The sequence below is a fragment of the Periplaneta americana genome, chromosome 13, assembly GCF_040183065.1.
Source record: "Periplaneta americana isolate PAMFEO1 chromosome 13, P.americana_PAMFEO1_priV1, whole genome shotgun sequence".
NCBI lineage: Eukaryota > Metazoa > Arthropoda > Insecta > Blattodea > Blattidae > Periplaneta > Periplaneta americana.
Window position 1 is genome coordinate 56,740,562 of NC_091129.1, and position 14,782 is coordinate 56,755,343.

The following is a 14,782-nucleotide window of genomic DNA, read 5'->3' on the forward strand; positions in this document are numbered from 1 at the left end:
GAACCACAGCAGTAATGTTTTCTTCTTTTCTTTCATGCCCTTTAGTTTATGTTGCAGATAACATCATGCTATTGGATAATTATACATGCACCTTTCTAATAAAATTGGCATATATTTCACTGGTCTCAGAAGTAAAATTAAATGTATAATAGCTTCTCGGTGCAAAATATTTACTGAAAATTATTGTAGGATTTGAATAGAAATGACACTTCTCAGGCAAGGTTATTCGTGGATGACTGTATGATATATAGAAAATATTAGTGATAAATCTTATATCACCACCTTGCAAAACTAGCTTGACGTTATTGAAAACTGGACTACAACAAATAGAATTAAAATCAATGTGAGCAAAAGTAAATCAATATGTATCCTTCTGTAAAACACAAAATTAAATTCGTCTCACATACCAATTAAATGGATCACCAGTGCCACAAGTAAACACTTAGGTACTGTATATATTTTAGTAACAAACTGGTTGAAATAAGTCACTAATATTACAAGGATGGCTTGGAAAGCACTACATTTCTTTATGTGTATTCTTAAGAAAGCTAACCGAAAGTCAAAGGAATTAATGTACTGTTTCCCTGGAAAAGGATGAAACGATTGAATATTCCCAAGTCTCAGATGTAAGACACTGCGCATGATCGGAGACCAGAGCACTGATACACAAGATAACGAATATTGAGTTACTTAAATGCAGGCTATTTGGTTTGTTACTACCATCGTTCCGAAATTCACTTCAAATACTGCAAAAAATATGATAATATTACGTAAATAAAATATAAATATATACGTAAATCGTGTAGTAAAATCGACAATGGACCTTCATGACTAGATCGACACTCCGCACAGAAAGGAAAGCTTTCGTGTCGTTTCAATAGCTCAGACACTAAGACTTATGCCTGTTGTGTAGAAGAGAGTGAGTTCGATTCTTAGTCTACGTCAACGATTTTTTTTTTGTCTAAATAATGTTGAAATAGTTACGTAACGTTAAAATAGAGTTTTACAAAGTCCTGAAATTAAAACTGATCACAGACAATACAAAATTACAAGTTATAATATTATAAACGTTAATCTAGTGAATGCATTTACATACACACACACATATACAATGTAAATGCATATATATTAAAAACTAACAATTAAAATGAAATTTAAAAATATTCCTAAGCCACACAGACAAAACTTTTACAAAGGTTTAGAGTCCTTAGGCTATGTCATTTGCTGAGTAATTATTACAATATTTTATTAGTAGCTTTCCCATATGTGTAAGAAATGCACTCGCACAAAACACTTTTTGTTAAAAGTGTGGCTTTGGATTATTTCACTCTCACCCCTTCAGTTGATTTTAACTATTTTATTTACGTGTTTCCAATAGTGTTTAATTTAATGTGCATTCAATTTTATTCATGTTATGATTGAATGAAAAAGCAATGTTGCAATTATTGACTAATTACATATATTAATACTAATTATTTAATTCAACTGTTAAGTAACCAATTGCAGTGTCTTTTGCAAAATCTTTAATGTTTAAGTTGTCAATAATATTTCTGTACCATATACTATAAGACGTTAAAAGAATTTGCAATAGATTTGGAATCCTCTACTTTATAATCATTTGTTTTAATGGAAAAATATTTTCTTTCTTAGAATATCTACAAGTTTAACTTTAATAATATTCCGAATAGCTTTAATTGCATTATCTGAATGTTGTACTTTTCTATTCAAATGCATTCTATTTCCCTCTTTCATTATTTTTGATAAATTACACTGTACTTCTTGTAGTATTTAAGAACATGAGGATCATTACATTTCAGCTCATTACATAGAGATTCTTCTTTTTAATACATTAGATTTTTAAGTCCCTGCATTATCTACATTTTTTTACTTTTGAATTTTTTCACAACATTCAGTGGAGAACATCCACTGAAGTGATTCTGAAATTAAGTGAAAGATACAATACATTTACCCTTAATACCAGTAGTACCAGTATCATATACGTTTTTCCAAGATTCATATTGTAGACATAAATGTAAATAATCACTAGATACTTGAAATTGCTCAGTGACATTGGAAACACTTAGGATTTGTTTATCATGTTCAGAAAAGCCATTGATTATAGATTCTGTCGAATAGAAATTCAGTCTAATTCTATGTACAAAACTTTTATCAATGGCTGTGCTACTTCAGCTTGTATGCTGGTAGGAAAATTACGCTACAACTAAGGTTGTCAGTTTCAAGGAGTGAATTTAATTCACTTTTACGGAAAAGTTCCGAGAGATAATCTATGTTTATGTCACTACAGAGTAGCCACCTATGCCCACCGACGCCCTCGAAATCGAGACGAATTGTGGAATCAAGTTATTGACACTTGGGAAGATCTCGCCGAGGATCAGAACCTATTGCACAATCTTGTGACATCCATGCCGGATTGACTTAGAGCTGTAATAGAAGCTGATGGCATGTAGACAAGATTTTAAGTTAACAGGTCTCGTTTTGTTTCTTATGATTATTGTTTCAGGAAGAATACTTTTAACTTCCAAGTAAGATTTTTTGACGAGGTTCAGCCCACTTGTAAGACCCAGAATTTGGCCATAAATTATTCCATATTTTTCGACAAATTAGACAGTCGAGGAACTGTGAAGAAATTAATTACACGTCAATAAAAAAAAGTTTTACCCGGGATCGAACACGAGACGTTTCGGTTATATAGTAGAACCGACACGCTACTATATGAGCTACCGAGACAAGACAGTGACAGCAGCAGTCCAGAATGTAGATCCCATAGCAGGCGTTTGCCATTCGGTACAGAGAAGCAATGATATTTTGTGACTCGAGCTATGTTGTGCAATCGTGGCCTTAAATCGCTATCTTCTTCGTGATTCTTATTCTGGTCCTTGTCCTTGTTGTGGTCCTTGTAACAATTCTTGTTGTATATGTCATGGTATTTATTGTTACGTCGATATCGAGTGAACCGCGCTGTAGAACTTTAACTTCCGACGACCAAGAGTCGTCTCATTCCTTTTAAGGGTAACTGTACATAACCCATGTTCGGTCCATTGCTGTGGAGTAATGGTAGGCACATCTGACCGTGAAATGAGTGGGCCCGGGTTCAAATCCTGATTGGGACAAGTTACCTGGTTGAGGTTTTTTCCGAGGTTTTCCCCAATTGTAAGGCGAATGTCATGTAATCTATGGCGAATCCTCAATCTCATCTCGCCAAATATCATTTCACTATCACCAATCCCATCGAGGCTAAATAACCTAGTAGTTGATACAACATCGTTACATAATCAATTTAAAAAAGACGTCAGATAAGCAGAGGAAGTTACAAAAGCTTGTGGTGGCGAATTTAAAGTTTCCGTGATGTTCAAGAAAGGAAAGTACTACAAATGGGAGGAAAAGTAGATAGCCTATATTGGTGTATTCATCACATGATATTACACAGGAGATATCACCACATATGGTTGTAAATAACCAAGGACATTTTAAATCTGAATGTGTATTTTAGTGTAATCAAGTGTTGCTTTGTATAGTAAGAACTGTAGGCATTGTGTATAAATCTCGATATGCATCTGAAAAAAATAGTAATCAACTTGGCAGAAATGTTCGTGTGTCACAATATAATTCGTAATATTTTATTTGTTAATGGCACTGTTATTTTTATTAAAGTACGTCAGCAGTTATATGTACTACACATGAGTCTTAATTCTTTGGAAAGTCGACCCGGTTGGCAAGTTGGTATAGCGCTGGCCTTCAATGCTCAAGGTTGCGGGTTCGATCCCGGGCCAGGTCGATGGCATTTAAGTGTGCTTAAATGCGACAGGCTCATGTCAGTAGATTTACTGGCATGTAAAAGAACTCCTGTGGGAAAAAATTCCGGCACATCCGGCGACGCTGATATAACCTCTGCAGTTGCGAGCGTCGTTAAATAAAACATAACATTTAACATTTCTTTGGAAAACAACTATTTATGTCATTTGGCACAATAATATGAACATTTTCCATTTTGGTAATAAATTAAGTGGCAAGAAAATGTTCATATGTCACACCATATAATATTTCATATTTTTTACATTATTAATTATTCCTTTTCATTAAGATTTTCTGTTTATATTTTGGAATGCTTACGTTAAAAGACAGTGATGTCTCTTTCATAAACTCTTAAGTATTTAATTACATATCCTGTGACGATCATAGTTACTTCGAAAATGTTATGTGTATCACTATGGAATGAACCATCAGTATTGATAGTATTGTTACAAATTACAAAACCTGAAACTGTTAGAATGGGATCAGGAGTAGTGACAAAAAAAATGTAATGTTGTAGGCCTACATGAACATGACTATTTTAATCCAGTGTCTAATAAGGTGTGAAGGCCTTTTGAGGTAAACAGTATTGAAAATGTGAGGGAAGGGGTATTTCTTGGTAATGGATTAGGCCTGTATACTTTATAATATTATTAACTATATATTGTTAAAGTACGTAGTAAATATCGTAATATGTATATTATATAATACTGTAAACGAGACATCACAGGCTGCAAACTAGATTATTCTTGTGTTTGTATAATTATACGAACATGTATGAAATAAACAAGACTACTACTGCTTAGATTAGGATAGTATTATTTATATATTGTAATCAGGCTATATGCACAAATTTTCCAATATACTACTATCATAACTAAATAGGTAATGTTAACATTAATTTTCATACGCTTTTGTGGTGCAAGTTAAAATAATTCAAAGTAAAGTATAATAAAACTCCGACAACATTATAATCATGAACGTCAAATTCTCTTATTTCATTTATTTTTCAGTCCCTTATTTTCCATTGTTCTTTGGATTTATCATTAATAAAATAACAATTAACGGATAAATTATGTTATACACTCAGTTGATAATATAAATAATATTCACGACAAATATATAAAAACAGAAGAGATGACGAATCATATTATTGCCGCCCGATACGGTACCATTACAACATGGTCTACATATTGCTTTGCCTGGCAGAGATTCTGAATTATATTCAATACAAAGGCGTACTTTATCTTATCTCTTCGCTTCGCCCACGTGACAACTATAAATAGCTGTCTCGTTCCGAACTTGTCTATGTTCCGAACTTGCCAAGTTGCCAAGGTCATATAGGCCAATAATATTTATCCATGGTCATCAGTTGTCGACAGTACATACCAGGGGGGGTTTAACTCAAATGATAGATGTAGGATGCTCATAGATGTTCCATAGTTTGCCGCACGTGGTCAGGACAGCGCTGGCTGTATTTCGTTCACAGAGTTTGTAAAATTAGCAGTACAAAACTCTTTGGTTTCGAAAGTTCTTTGGTTTTAAGTTTTGCCAATATGACAGTTTTAAACAGATATTATTAATATCCATTATTTACAGAATGTGTCAGTTTTATAATATACGGATTATTATTACTATTACTATATAGCTAATTTGCATTTTCATTCGAGGACAAAGTAGCCATATTAGTGTACTGTGTATGACCTATTAACCTCATTTGTTCAGTTGATCAATTGTTGGATGTTGGCATTCCTATTCTGTTAAAATCTTGTATAAATTATGGAATGGACGAACATGGCTGCTTAAGGAAGAAATTTGAACAGATCGAGTTAATTGAGAAGTTACTGGTGCTTTCCTGCAACAAGAAATAATTCGCAACGTTAAAGGTAAGAAAGAAATATGTTTGAGATTACATCTACACGGTTCAACTATTCTTTCAACTTCACACATTCAAGCAATGCCTGCAAGATTGGTATTTAATAATAACGGAAGTGCACACAATGTGCAGGATAATATATTATTTTAGCTTTCGCTGCTGCAGAACTTGGCCAGTGAAACTATAATCGGTTTTTACACTCCATCACATGGTATTTTGGTATTTTAATATTAATATGGCGTACCTTGTAGATAGGAAATCTTAATGTATCTTAATTCAACATGCGCTTTAAACTTGATTCTTTCAATATTCTTCCCAGACTGCGTGCGTACGAGCATGAAAAACTGAACCGTGTAGATGCGGCTTAACTGCACCGTCATGTTTTCTAATTTAAACTGAATTCTTCCATCATATCTTAAACGTTTATTAAACTGAGATCTGTAATTGTTTTCAGGGATAAACTTCAGAACGCGATTACCTTCCTTCTATCACTACCACATGATGAACTGACTTCTGTGTTGAATTACAAGAGTGTATTAGGCCTAACTGCAATTACACCAAGAGCTTTAAAGGTAAGCTAACAGAGTTAGGCCGGGTGCACACAGAATCAGACGCGGCGCGGCGCGACGCGACATTTTGTCTCGTGGTACTTGTCTCCCATTGATTTCTTATGGTGCGGTGCACACAGAATCAGACGCGGCGCGACGGTCGCGAGGAGACACAAGGCGACACGAAGAGACAGCTTTGAATGACTGCTAGAAGTTCGTCGCGAGGAGACAGTCTGATAGCGGCAGTGTACTGCGCATGCGTTAGTAGTGGCTATGATTGCACGCTTTCATTATCTACAAAAAATACTATTGTTGTGTAGTGCACATTATTCATAATGGAGCTCGATGCGGATAAATTAGTTGATTTAGTACAGGAAAGATATATTCTGTACAATCTTTGAAACAATATCACGAGAATAATGTGGTTTCTGAAAATATGTGAAAAATTGCAAATGAGATGAAAGCACCAGGTGAATCATAATTTATAATAATAACACTGCGTAACAAATGTTAACTTTTTTTTTGCGCTAGACATGTGATATATGTTTTCTACATAATTTGAGCCTCCTGAATACGAATATGGCAATAAAAACAGTTGTTGGTTACGGTTTTTGAGAAATTTTGGAATTTATATCTATTCAAAATATTGTTTTATATAATGACAATAAGGCTAAATATTCACTGTTCAGAAGATTACAGCTTTCTTTTTCTCCATTTTCTTTTACACTGGGCATCAGGTACATCATGAGCTAAAGACCAACAATAGTCTGCTAGCATATTGGTACTCCACTGTCCTTGGTATCTTTTTTCCATAGTTGAAATTTCTTGATGGAAGCGCTCATCATGCTCATCACTGAAATCGCACAATTCTCGGGAAAAAAAAGTCAAGATGTGAGTGAAGGAAGTGAATTTTCAGGGAAATTTTACAACCCCTAGTTTAATACGCCAACAGTAAATTTTTCACTAGTTCTTCATAGTTCTCACTTCTACAGTTATCCAGAAAATTAATTCAACCTCCTTGAATGCAATCCAGACGGCTGTCTCTTTTCCTTCCAGCAAAGATTCGAAGTGATTGTCCATTATTTCTCTAATTTGTGGTCCATTGAGAACTCCCTCTTTTATTTTTGAACCACTAATAGCAGGAAATGTTAAGGAATGCGCGCTGGTCCGAGTCCTCATGGGGGAAGAAATTTTCTCATGAAATTTCGGCCAATGTATGGGACCGGTGCCCACCTAGCATCGTGATGCACTTGGGGAGCTACGATAGGTAGCGAAAGCCGGTTGCGAAAGCCAGATATAAGGACTGGGGGGATCATCGTGCTAACCACACAATACCTCCATTCTAGTTGGATGATCGTCCACCTCTGTTTTGGCATGTGGACGTGAGGCAAGCAGCCGGCTGGTCGGTCTGGGCTCTTCACGGGGTGTAGCGCCACGGATTATTAATAGCAGGAAATTTTTCCTGGATATTTTTAAATGCTTCAGTTTTATAATTTATCCCTTTAACAAAATTCTTCATTAACCCTAACTTATTGTGTAAATGGGGTAAAATTACTTCGCTTTGAGGTACAAGGGGTTGATGTATAACATGTTTCTTCCCTGGCTCTAGTGATTGTCGTTTTATTTTATAATGCATATCTCGAGCGCGAGTCCACACCTGTGGAGTAACGGTCAGCGCGTCTGGCTGCGAAACCAGGTGGCCCGGTTCGAATCCCGGTTGGGGAAAGTTACCTGGTTGAGGTTTTTTCCCGGGTTTTCCCTCAACCCAATACGAGAAAATGCTGGGTAACTTTCGGTGCTGGACCCCGGGCTCATTTCACCGGCATTATCACCTTTATTTCATTCAGACGCTAAATAACCTAGATGGTGAAAAAGCGTCGTAAAATAACCCAATAAAATAAAATAAAAATAAAATATCTGGAGCGCGACTGTCCAATTCGTACAGAAAGCAGCAAAATTTTGTGTAGCCTAATTGCATTCCAAAAAGCATTGCTACAACCTTCAAATCCGCACATATAAACCATTCATACTTTGAATATTATCATTAAAGCACACTTTAAAGAAATAGCCTACACGTCCTACACAGAATACTAACACCACAGAAATATCCTGGTAACCTGAAGCGTTTTCATACGGCGAACCTGTTTCTTCCCCTCCAAATGGAACCGAAAAGGACAATAAAACAATTTCCGCTTCTAGAAGTGGATTTGACATGGTGATATATTGCAAGATATAAACTACAGTAATGTAATTAAGCTCACTGTGTAAGAAATGCACATCTCAAGTAAAATCAGGTAAACTCAAGTGAATTTATACAGCGAACCTGTTTCACTCCCTCCAAATAGACTCGTAGAAGGGCAATAAAATAATTTCCCTTTCTACAAGTGCTTCTATCATGGTGCCCTACATATACTAAATTTGTTTTCACATAATGGGTCTTCACATTTGTAAAACAAAATAGTTACACATGAAATACGGTGATTTTTAAATTAAATGCATACAAATTTAATTATATTGTGCATCTCGAAAACCCGAAGTGATGGAACATTTTGCTTGTTATTTTTTAATTCAGGAGGTCTAAATTATTAAGAATTTGTTAGTTTTATGTCTGGCGCAAAATGACTGACGACCAGTGTAATTTGTAGTAAGCCTAATTCTCTGCTCTAAACTATCACTCATTATTGATTTAATATATTATTTTTCTTTATTGTGAGTCGTGAAGTAGTCATAACTAGACATCGGATTTTTAGGCACTAAAATTGCAGTTTTAGGCGCCTAAAATAAGCTCAAAATTTGTAAAATTAGGCTCTATTTTAATGAAAATAGACATTTTAGGCACATCAAGGTATCATACTTATTTCTTTCACTGAAATTTTTAGTTATACACTAAAATACGCACAAAAAGTATGTTTAAACATTAAAAAAGAATACTATATTATATTTATAAACAGAGCTGCACAAATTTAATATATTGAAACTAATGAAATAATGATTATTGATATCAAGATTACTCATTTTAAGTTATTGAAATTCAGTTCCATGCTCAGACTTTATTATAATTATCTGCACAGTACACCACCAGATTTTTTTCTAAATTCTCGACAGTTAACCTTTGCCTTTTGTCACAGAATCATTTTGAAAGCAGAAAAACTTCTTTCAACCGAAACTGATGTGAGAGGCGCAAATTTTAAATTAGGTACAATAGAAACATCAATACTTACTGGAATATTTACACTTTCCCCCGATATCACTCTTGATACTTTTTCCAACAATGAAAATCCTACGTTCTTATTTAATACGTTGTCCCACTTATTTTTAACTTTTTTCCCAGTTTCGCCCAAAGCAGAATGTATGTTCACTTGAGCTTCCTTTACTATTGCTATTTGGCTACAAAGAGATTGTTTTTCACGTTCTAATTGTTCAATGCTTGCAGGTATGAAAGAAAAGTTTGATGTTATGTAGGCAATATCGTTTTTCACTCGTGAGACAATCTTTCACTGCTTTCACACACGCTGCACTATCAGTTTCAGGTAATTTATCAATAACTGTGACCACTGCTTTAAAATACTCAGAATAATACACCACTGACTGAATCCAGGTTCCCCATCGTGTAACAACCGGCTGAGGTGGGAGTGGGATATCTGGAAAGTTCTCTCTGAATATTGAAATCCTGGATGGGGCTTTACAAAAACATTTTTTTTGTGTTAGAAATAAACGAATTGACAAGAGGAAATTCATTCCGGATTGTTTCAGAAACCCTGTGAAGGCCATGTGCTAGACAGGTTACATGCGTGAGGTTAGGATAAAATGTTTTAAGAAGTGGAGCTGCAGCAACCATGTATGAGGCAGCATCAGTACAAAACAACAGAACTTTAGAATCGTCTATATTACCTGAGTATAAAGACTGTAGGCCTTTATTTACAAAATAAGCAATGGCTTGGCTATTCACTTTCGAAAGTTCCTTAACACATACGAGGTGTAAAATCGAAGGTCCATCAGGACTAAGTTTTCCTACTACCATATTTGCTATATACCTATTCATAGGATCTGAGGTTTCATCTACAGAGACCCATATGTAAGAATCACCTATATCCTCCCGAATGGAAGCTAAAGTTTCATTGTATATTCTGTCTAAGTAATTTTTTCTTAGGGTCGACTCAGATGGGATATTTTGTTTGCAGTATTTTTGTAAAAACTGTCTTAAAACCGGATTTTCAATTGCATTCCAGGGAATGTTAGCAGCAACAAACGCTCTGGTTAAATCAGCATAGAAATTGCTGCTGAGATTGGATGAAGTAGGCTGTGTTAATAAAGTTTGTTGCAGTTGATTTTTCTGCTGAGCTTTAGCCTTATGAGCCGCTCCTTGCACATGCTGCTTTAGGTGGCACTTCTTTTCTTGCGAAATCTAAAAATGTAAAGTAAACTGAATTAAAATAAAATCCTAATTGTTGTATTGCCGTATTTCTATCACAAAGTTAGTGGGTTCGAACAATCAAAATTTTAATGACCTGCAAATACTTTAACTATCGGAATTTGAAAGGTTAAAGTGTAGTGGTCTTGAAAAGAATTATACCTCAGGATAGCTCAGTCAATGTATAAATATTATAGGCCTACCCATTAAAATTAATAGAATTTATATATTTCAACTATTGTTACATACATGTTTGCTACAAATCTTGCAGAATATTATTTTTCCATCATAAGTGAATTCTGAATATTCTGTTAGCCATTGCCGGATCAATGTAGATTTTGCACTTTTATTTTTCGGCATTATCGCGTTAAACTTCACAGGAAAACGTCCTACCGCTCAAAACTTCTCAACACAAATAAGGTGAGGGAAAGAGCAACTGTTAACGAGCATTCAAATGAACCGTTGTTATTGAGATTCAATTGGACAAAAATACAAAGTTCCACTTATTGTTGCATTTCCTGGTAGTGTTAACACTAGGAGGGCCATTCTTTTAAATATTTTGTAACGGTTTACCCTAGTAATTCGCAGTTTTACGACTTTTCATAAATATTTCAAAAACACTCTTTCTCCAAAAATTGTGATTTTATGACACTCTGAAGGGCAGTACAGCTAATCGGTTTCAGACCGAAAACAGTCATTTTTATAGTATAGTATATCTCTGAATCGGTAGCAGCACATGTTGTGATTGTTGCCTGCTTCAAAACTAAGGTTGGTTATTTGTCGGCATTTATGCCTCCAAACATGTTAAATTCGGTGAAATCTATTGGGAGTGTCGTGAGATTCAAAACATTTTGTTTCCTTTATCAATGGTTTCATGGCCGGTGTGAAGCAAACATTCCACTTTTTAAATGCCTTAAATTTCGCAGTGAATGCATGTATAAATTATAAAAAGTAAGAGTAAAATGCGAAACTTTACAGTAAGTTAGGCATTTTTAGGCGAATATTAACAAATTAGGCTCTAATAACTGTTTTAGGGCACTATAAAACTCTTTGAATACCTTTCAATTTCCATGAAATACAAATATTAATAATTATTTTTACTTTTCTCCTAAAGAAACAAAATAGGCATTTGCCCTAGAATCCGATGTCTGGTCATAACATAAAAAATGACGTTTTAATTTTAAGACTCTTTCAATGGCATAGATTTTTAGGAGTTTGCGTCCTTAGGAAATAATAAGCAACTACAATAGAATTTTTCATATAGATAGTCCTCTATTATTGACGCCATTTTCTAGCCTAGGCCAGTTTTCCAAACCCACACAGCCAACAAATCAGTTGTCGCGAGCAGACAGTTTTAAGCTGTCGCGAGGCGTTGTAAAGCAAAACGTAGCGTCGCGCCGCGCCGCGTCGCGTCGCGTCTGATTCTGTGTGCACCCGGCCTTAATATACACTTTGGGTATGAACGAACAACTTATTTATATACACTTTGGGTATGAACGAACAACTTATTTTTGTATATAGCTAAGTTAAGTTGGTCAGACATCTTAAAATTCGTGGGACAGAATCTGATATGACTAAATATGTTGTTCCCGGTGTAATTCTTTACAGTTGCGTTACCAAAGGATGGCGGGGTACCTTAGCTTGGTAACGCAATAGTGAAGAAGTGTTGTTCCCGAAAAGATATATTTTAGAAATTTGACTTTACAGTTAACAGTAGTACCTTTACTGGAATAATTTTGATAAAATAAAAAGAGTTAAATTGCCGGAGATATTATTTTTATAGACTCGTGGATAGAATTCTTCCAGGAATATTTCACAAACATTGATTATACTGCAATCCTTCAATTGTTCTATGAATGTAGTGTTATTAATGCATTATATGATACTAGGCTACTGCTGGTTTGTTTCAGTTAATAGAAAGACAAATGGCGGAGTTTTACACTGTGAATGTGCTGCAGTGTACTGTCAGAAATCGGATAGTAATGAGGAGACCTGGTTATTCCTGTTTCCTGCGCCAAGTAATGCAGCACAGCTTAAAAGGTAAGCAATGGCATTGGCATAAGCTCAATGCAAAGATATCCTTATATATCATCAGTAAATAGTCAGGGTTGGTAAACTGTAGTGATTTTTAAATTTAAGTGAGAATTATTTGTCAAATTCGTATTTGTTTATTAAAATGAGTTTTTGCCTTCTTTTGTAATTCATTTAAACTTAATTTGTGCATTAGTTCCTACATAATTGTGTATTTTGTTAATGTGTTATTTTAAGTAATTAATAATGAAAAATAATTTACTATGTTTACACATAGGCCTCATTATTAATACATGAAGAGTTACAGCACTAATAACCTGCACTTAATGATAATAATAATTAGCTTAGACTTAGGCAAGATATTATGCTCAGTTTGTTATTCATTAGAAAAGAATTAAACTATTTAGGGAGATTAATATTTACAAATAAATTTATCAGAAGAGCTTAGCATTGTGTGTTTTCAGAATAAATAAGTAGTCCATTTGGCATTGTGCAAGTTTTACTTTTAATATTGTTATGAGCTACAACTATTCATTTCAATCCTCAGCATCATACTGTGCTTTAATTAGGTGGTGATTCCGAAAGTAGGCTCTACTTGACTACCTGTACCATGTGTTCTGTTGCTCCTTAATTAGGAGTTGGGAAAAGACATATGAGAAGCAAACTTTCAAAACCTGTCCATTTCTTCAGAAAATGCTAGAATTATATGTCTGTAATAAACAAAGATTTTTCTGTGGTGAAATTTTATATGAATTCATAGGAAGAAAAATATATTTCACCATAGAAAATATTTTGTTCATTGCAGAGATGCAAGTGTGCTACTCATATATATTGCTAATAGTTTTAAGAAGCAGCAGAACAGTCATATGTAAAAAGTTTTTTTTTTTTTTTCAGGAAGTTAATTTCTCGTCTTAATCATGTTAGGTGCATATAATTTTAATCTGTGATTTAAATAGTAGCAATTATTTGATGTAAATAAAATGAAAATTATTTTATTTACATCTTGATTAAATCATTAATTTAAATTAATACCAACCCTGGTTTGTGTATTTTTTTTAAGATAATAATAGAATTTTGATTGTAACAGATACCACATGTGGGCAGCTGTGGCAGAAAATCCTCATCCTTACAGAAGGGCCTATATATGTGCAAGCCATTTTCGCAGTAATCAGTATAACAGTGACTTCAGATGTAACTTACTAAGAGGGGCCATTCCATCAAGGGATGCTTGGTATCCCACTCAAGAACTACGACCCACTTCATCACCAGCCTACTTACATTAACCTTTTTCACCACCTAACATAATTGCTTCATTCATTGCACTTCACTGTGGCATCAATTTGAACCTGTATTCTCTTTCATTGAGTGATTCATTCATTGTCTTTATCTTTTAACAAAATTGTGTTTAATTTTGTTGACAAGTGTGTGGTAATGGACTTCATTCATTATTATTATTATTATTATTATTATTATTATTATTATTATTATTATTATCATTATTATTATTAAAGGTAAAAGGTAAAGGTATCCCCGTAACATGCCAAGAAGGCATTTGGGGAGCATGGAGGTAGAGCCCCATGCTTTCCATGACCTCGGTACTAGAATGAATTGTTGTTGTTATTATTATTATTATTATTATTATTATTATTATTATTATTATTATTATTACCATTGTTATCTCATTTCGTTTAATGTCTTGATTTCTTCAGTTAATTGAAGGAAAATAAGGGGAATTCATTCATTCATCTGAAAAAAAAAAAGTAGAGTACTTGACTTCTACATTATGAGCAATAAAATTTTTGTAATATATAGGGCAATGATAAATCTAACGATCTTTAAGACCCTAAGTTAACATTACATAGTAATATAACTACAAATAATAATTACTAGTACAATGAGCATTTCAGTTGTGTCACCTATAGGGCATAGGAGGGAGTCCAGTGGCAGCGATACGAATCTGTAGCTTCTGCAACTGGTGAGATTTGGGTGCATTATTTAGAATTTTTAGAGAGTAAATATGTTGTTGTTTTCTAATGTCAGGCGTTTGACAATAAAGTCATTTGACCTCTTGCACTCCAATATTTTTCAAAGATATTATCATGACCA

General features: G+C 34.3%; 1 long non-coding RNA gene across 1 annotated transcript; it reads left to right on the forward strand.

Moving 5' to 3' along the window:
• The first annotated feature begins 5,160 nt into the window (after positions 1-5,160).
• Positions 5,161-13,752, forward strand: LOC138711964 (uncharacterized). The gene is made up of 3 exons (XR_011335553.1): positions 5,161-5,696; positions 6,141-6,258; positions 12,556-13,752. It is a non-coding gene; the product is annotated as an uncharacterized lncRNA (long non-coding RNA).
• The last annotated feature ends 1,030 nt before the right edge of the window (positions 13,753-14,782 follow it).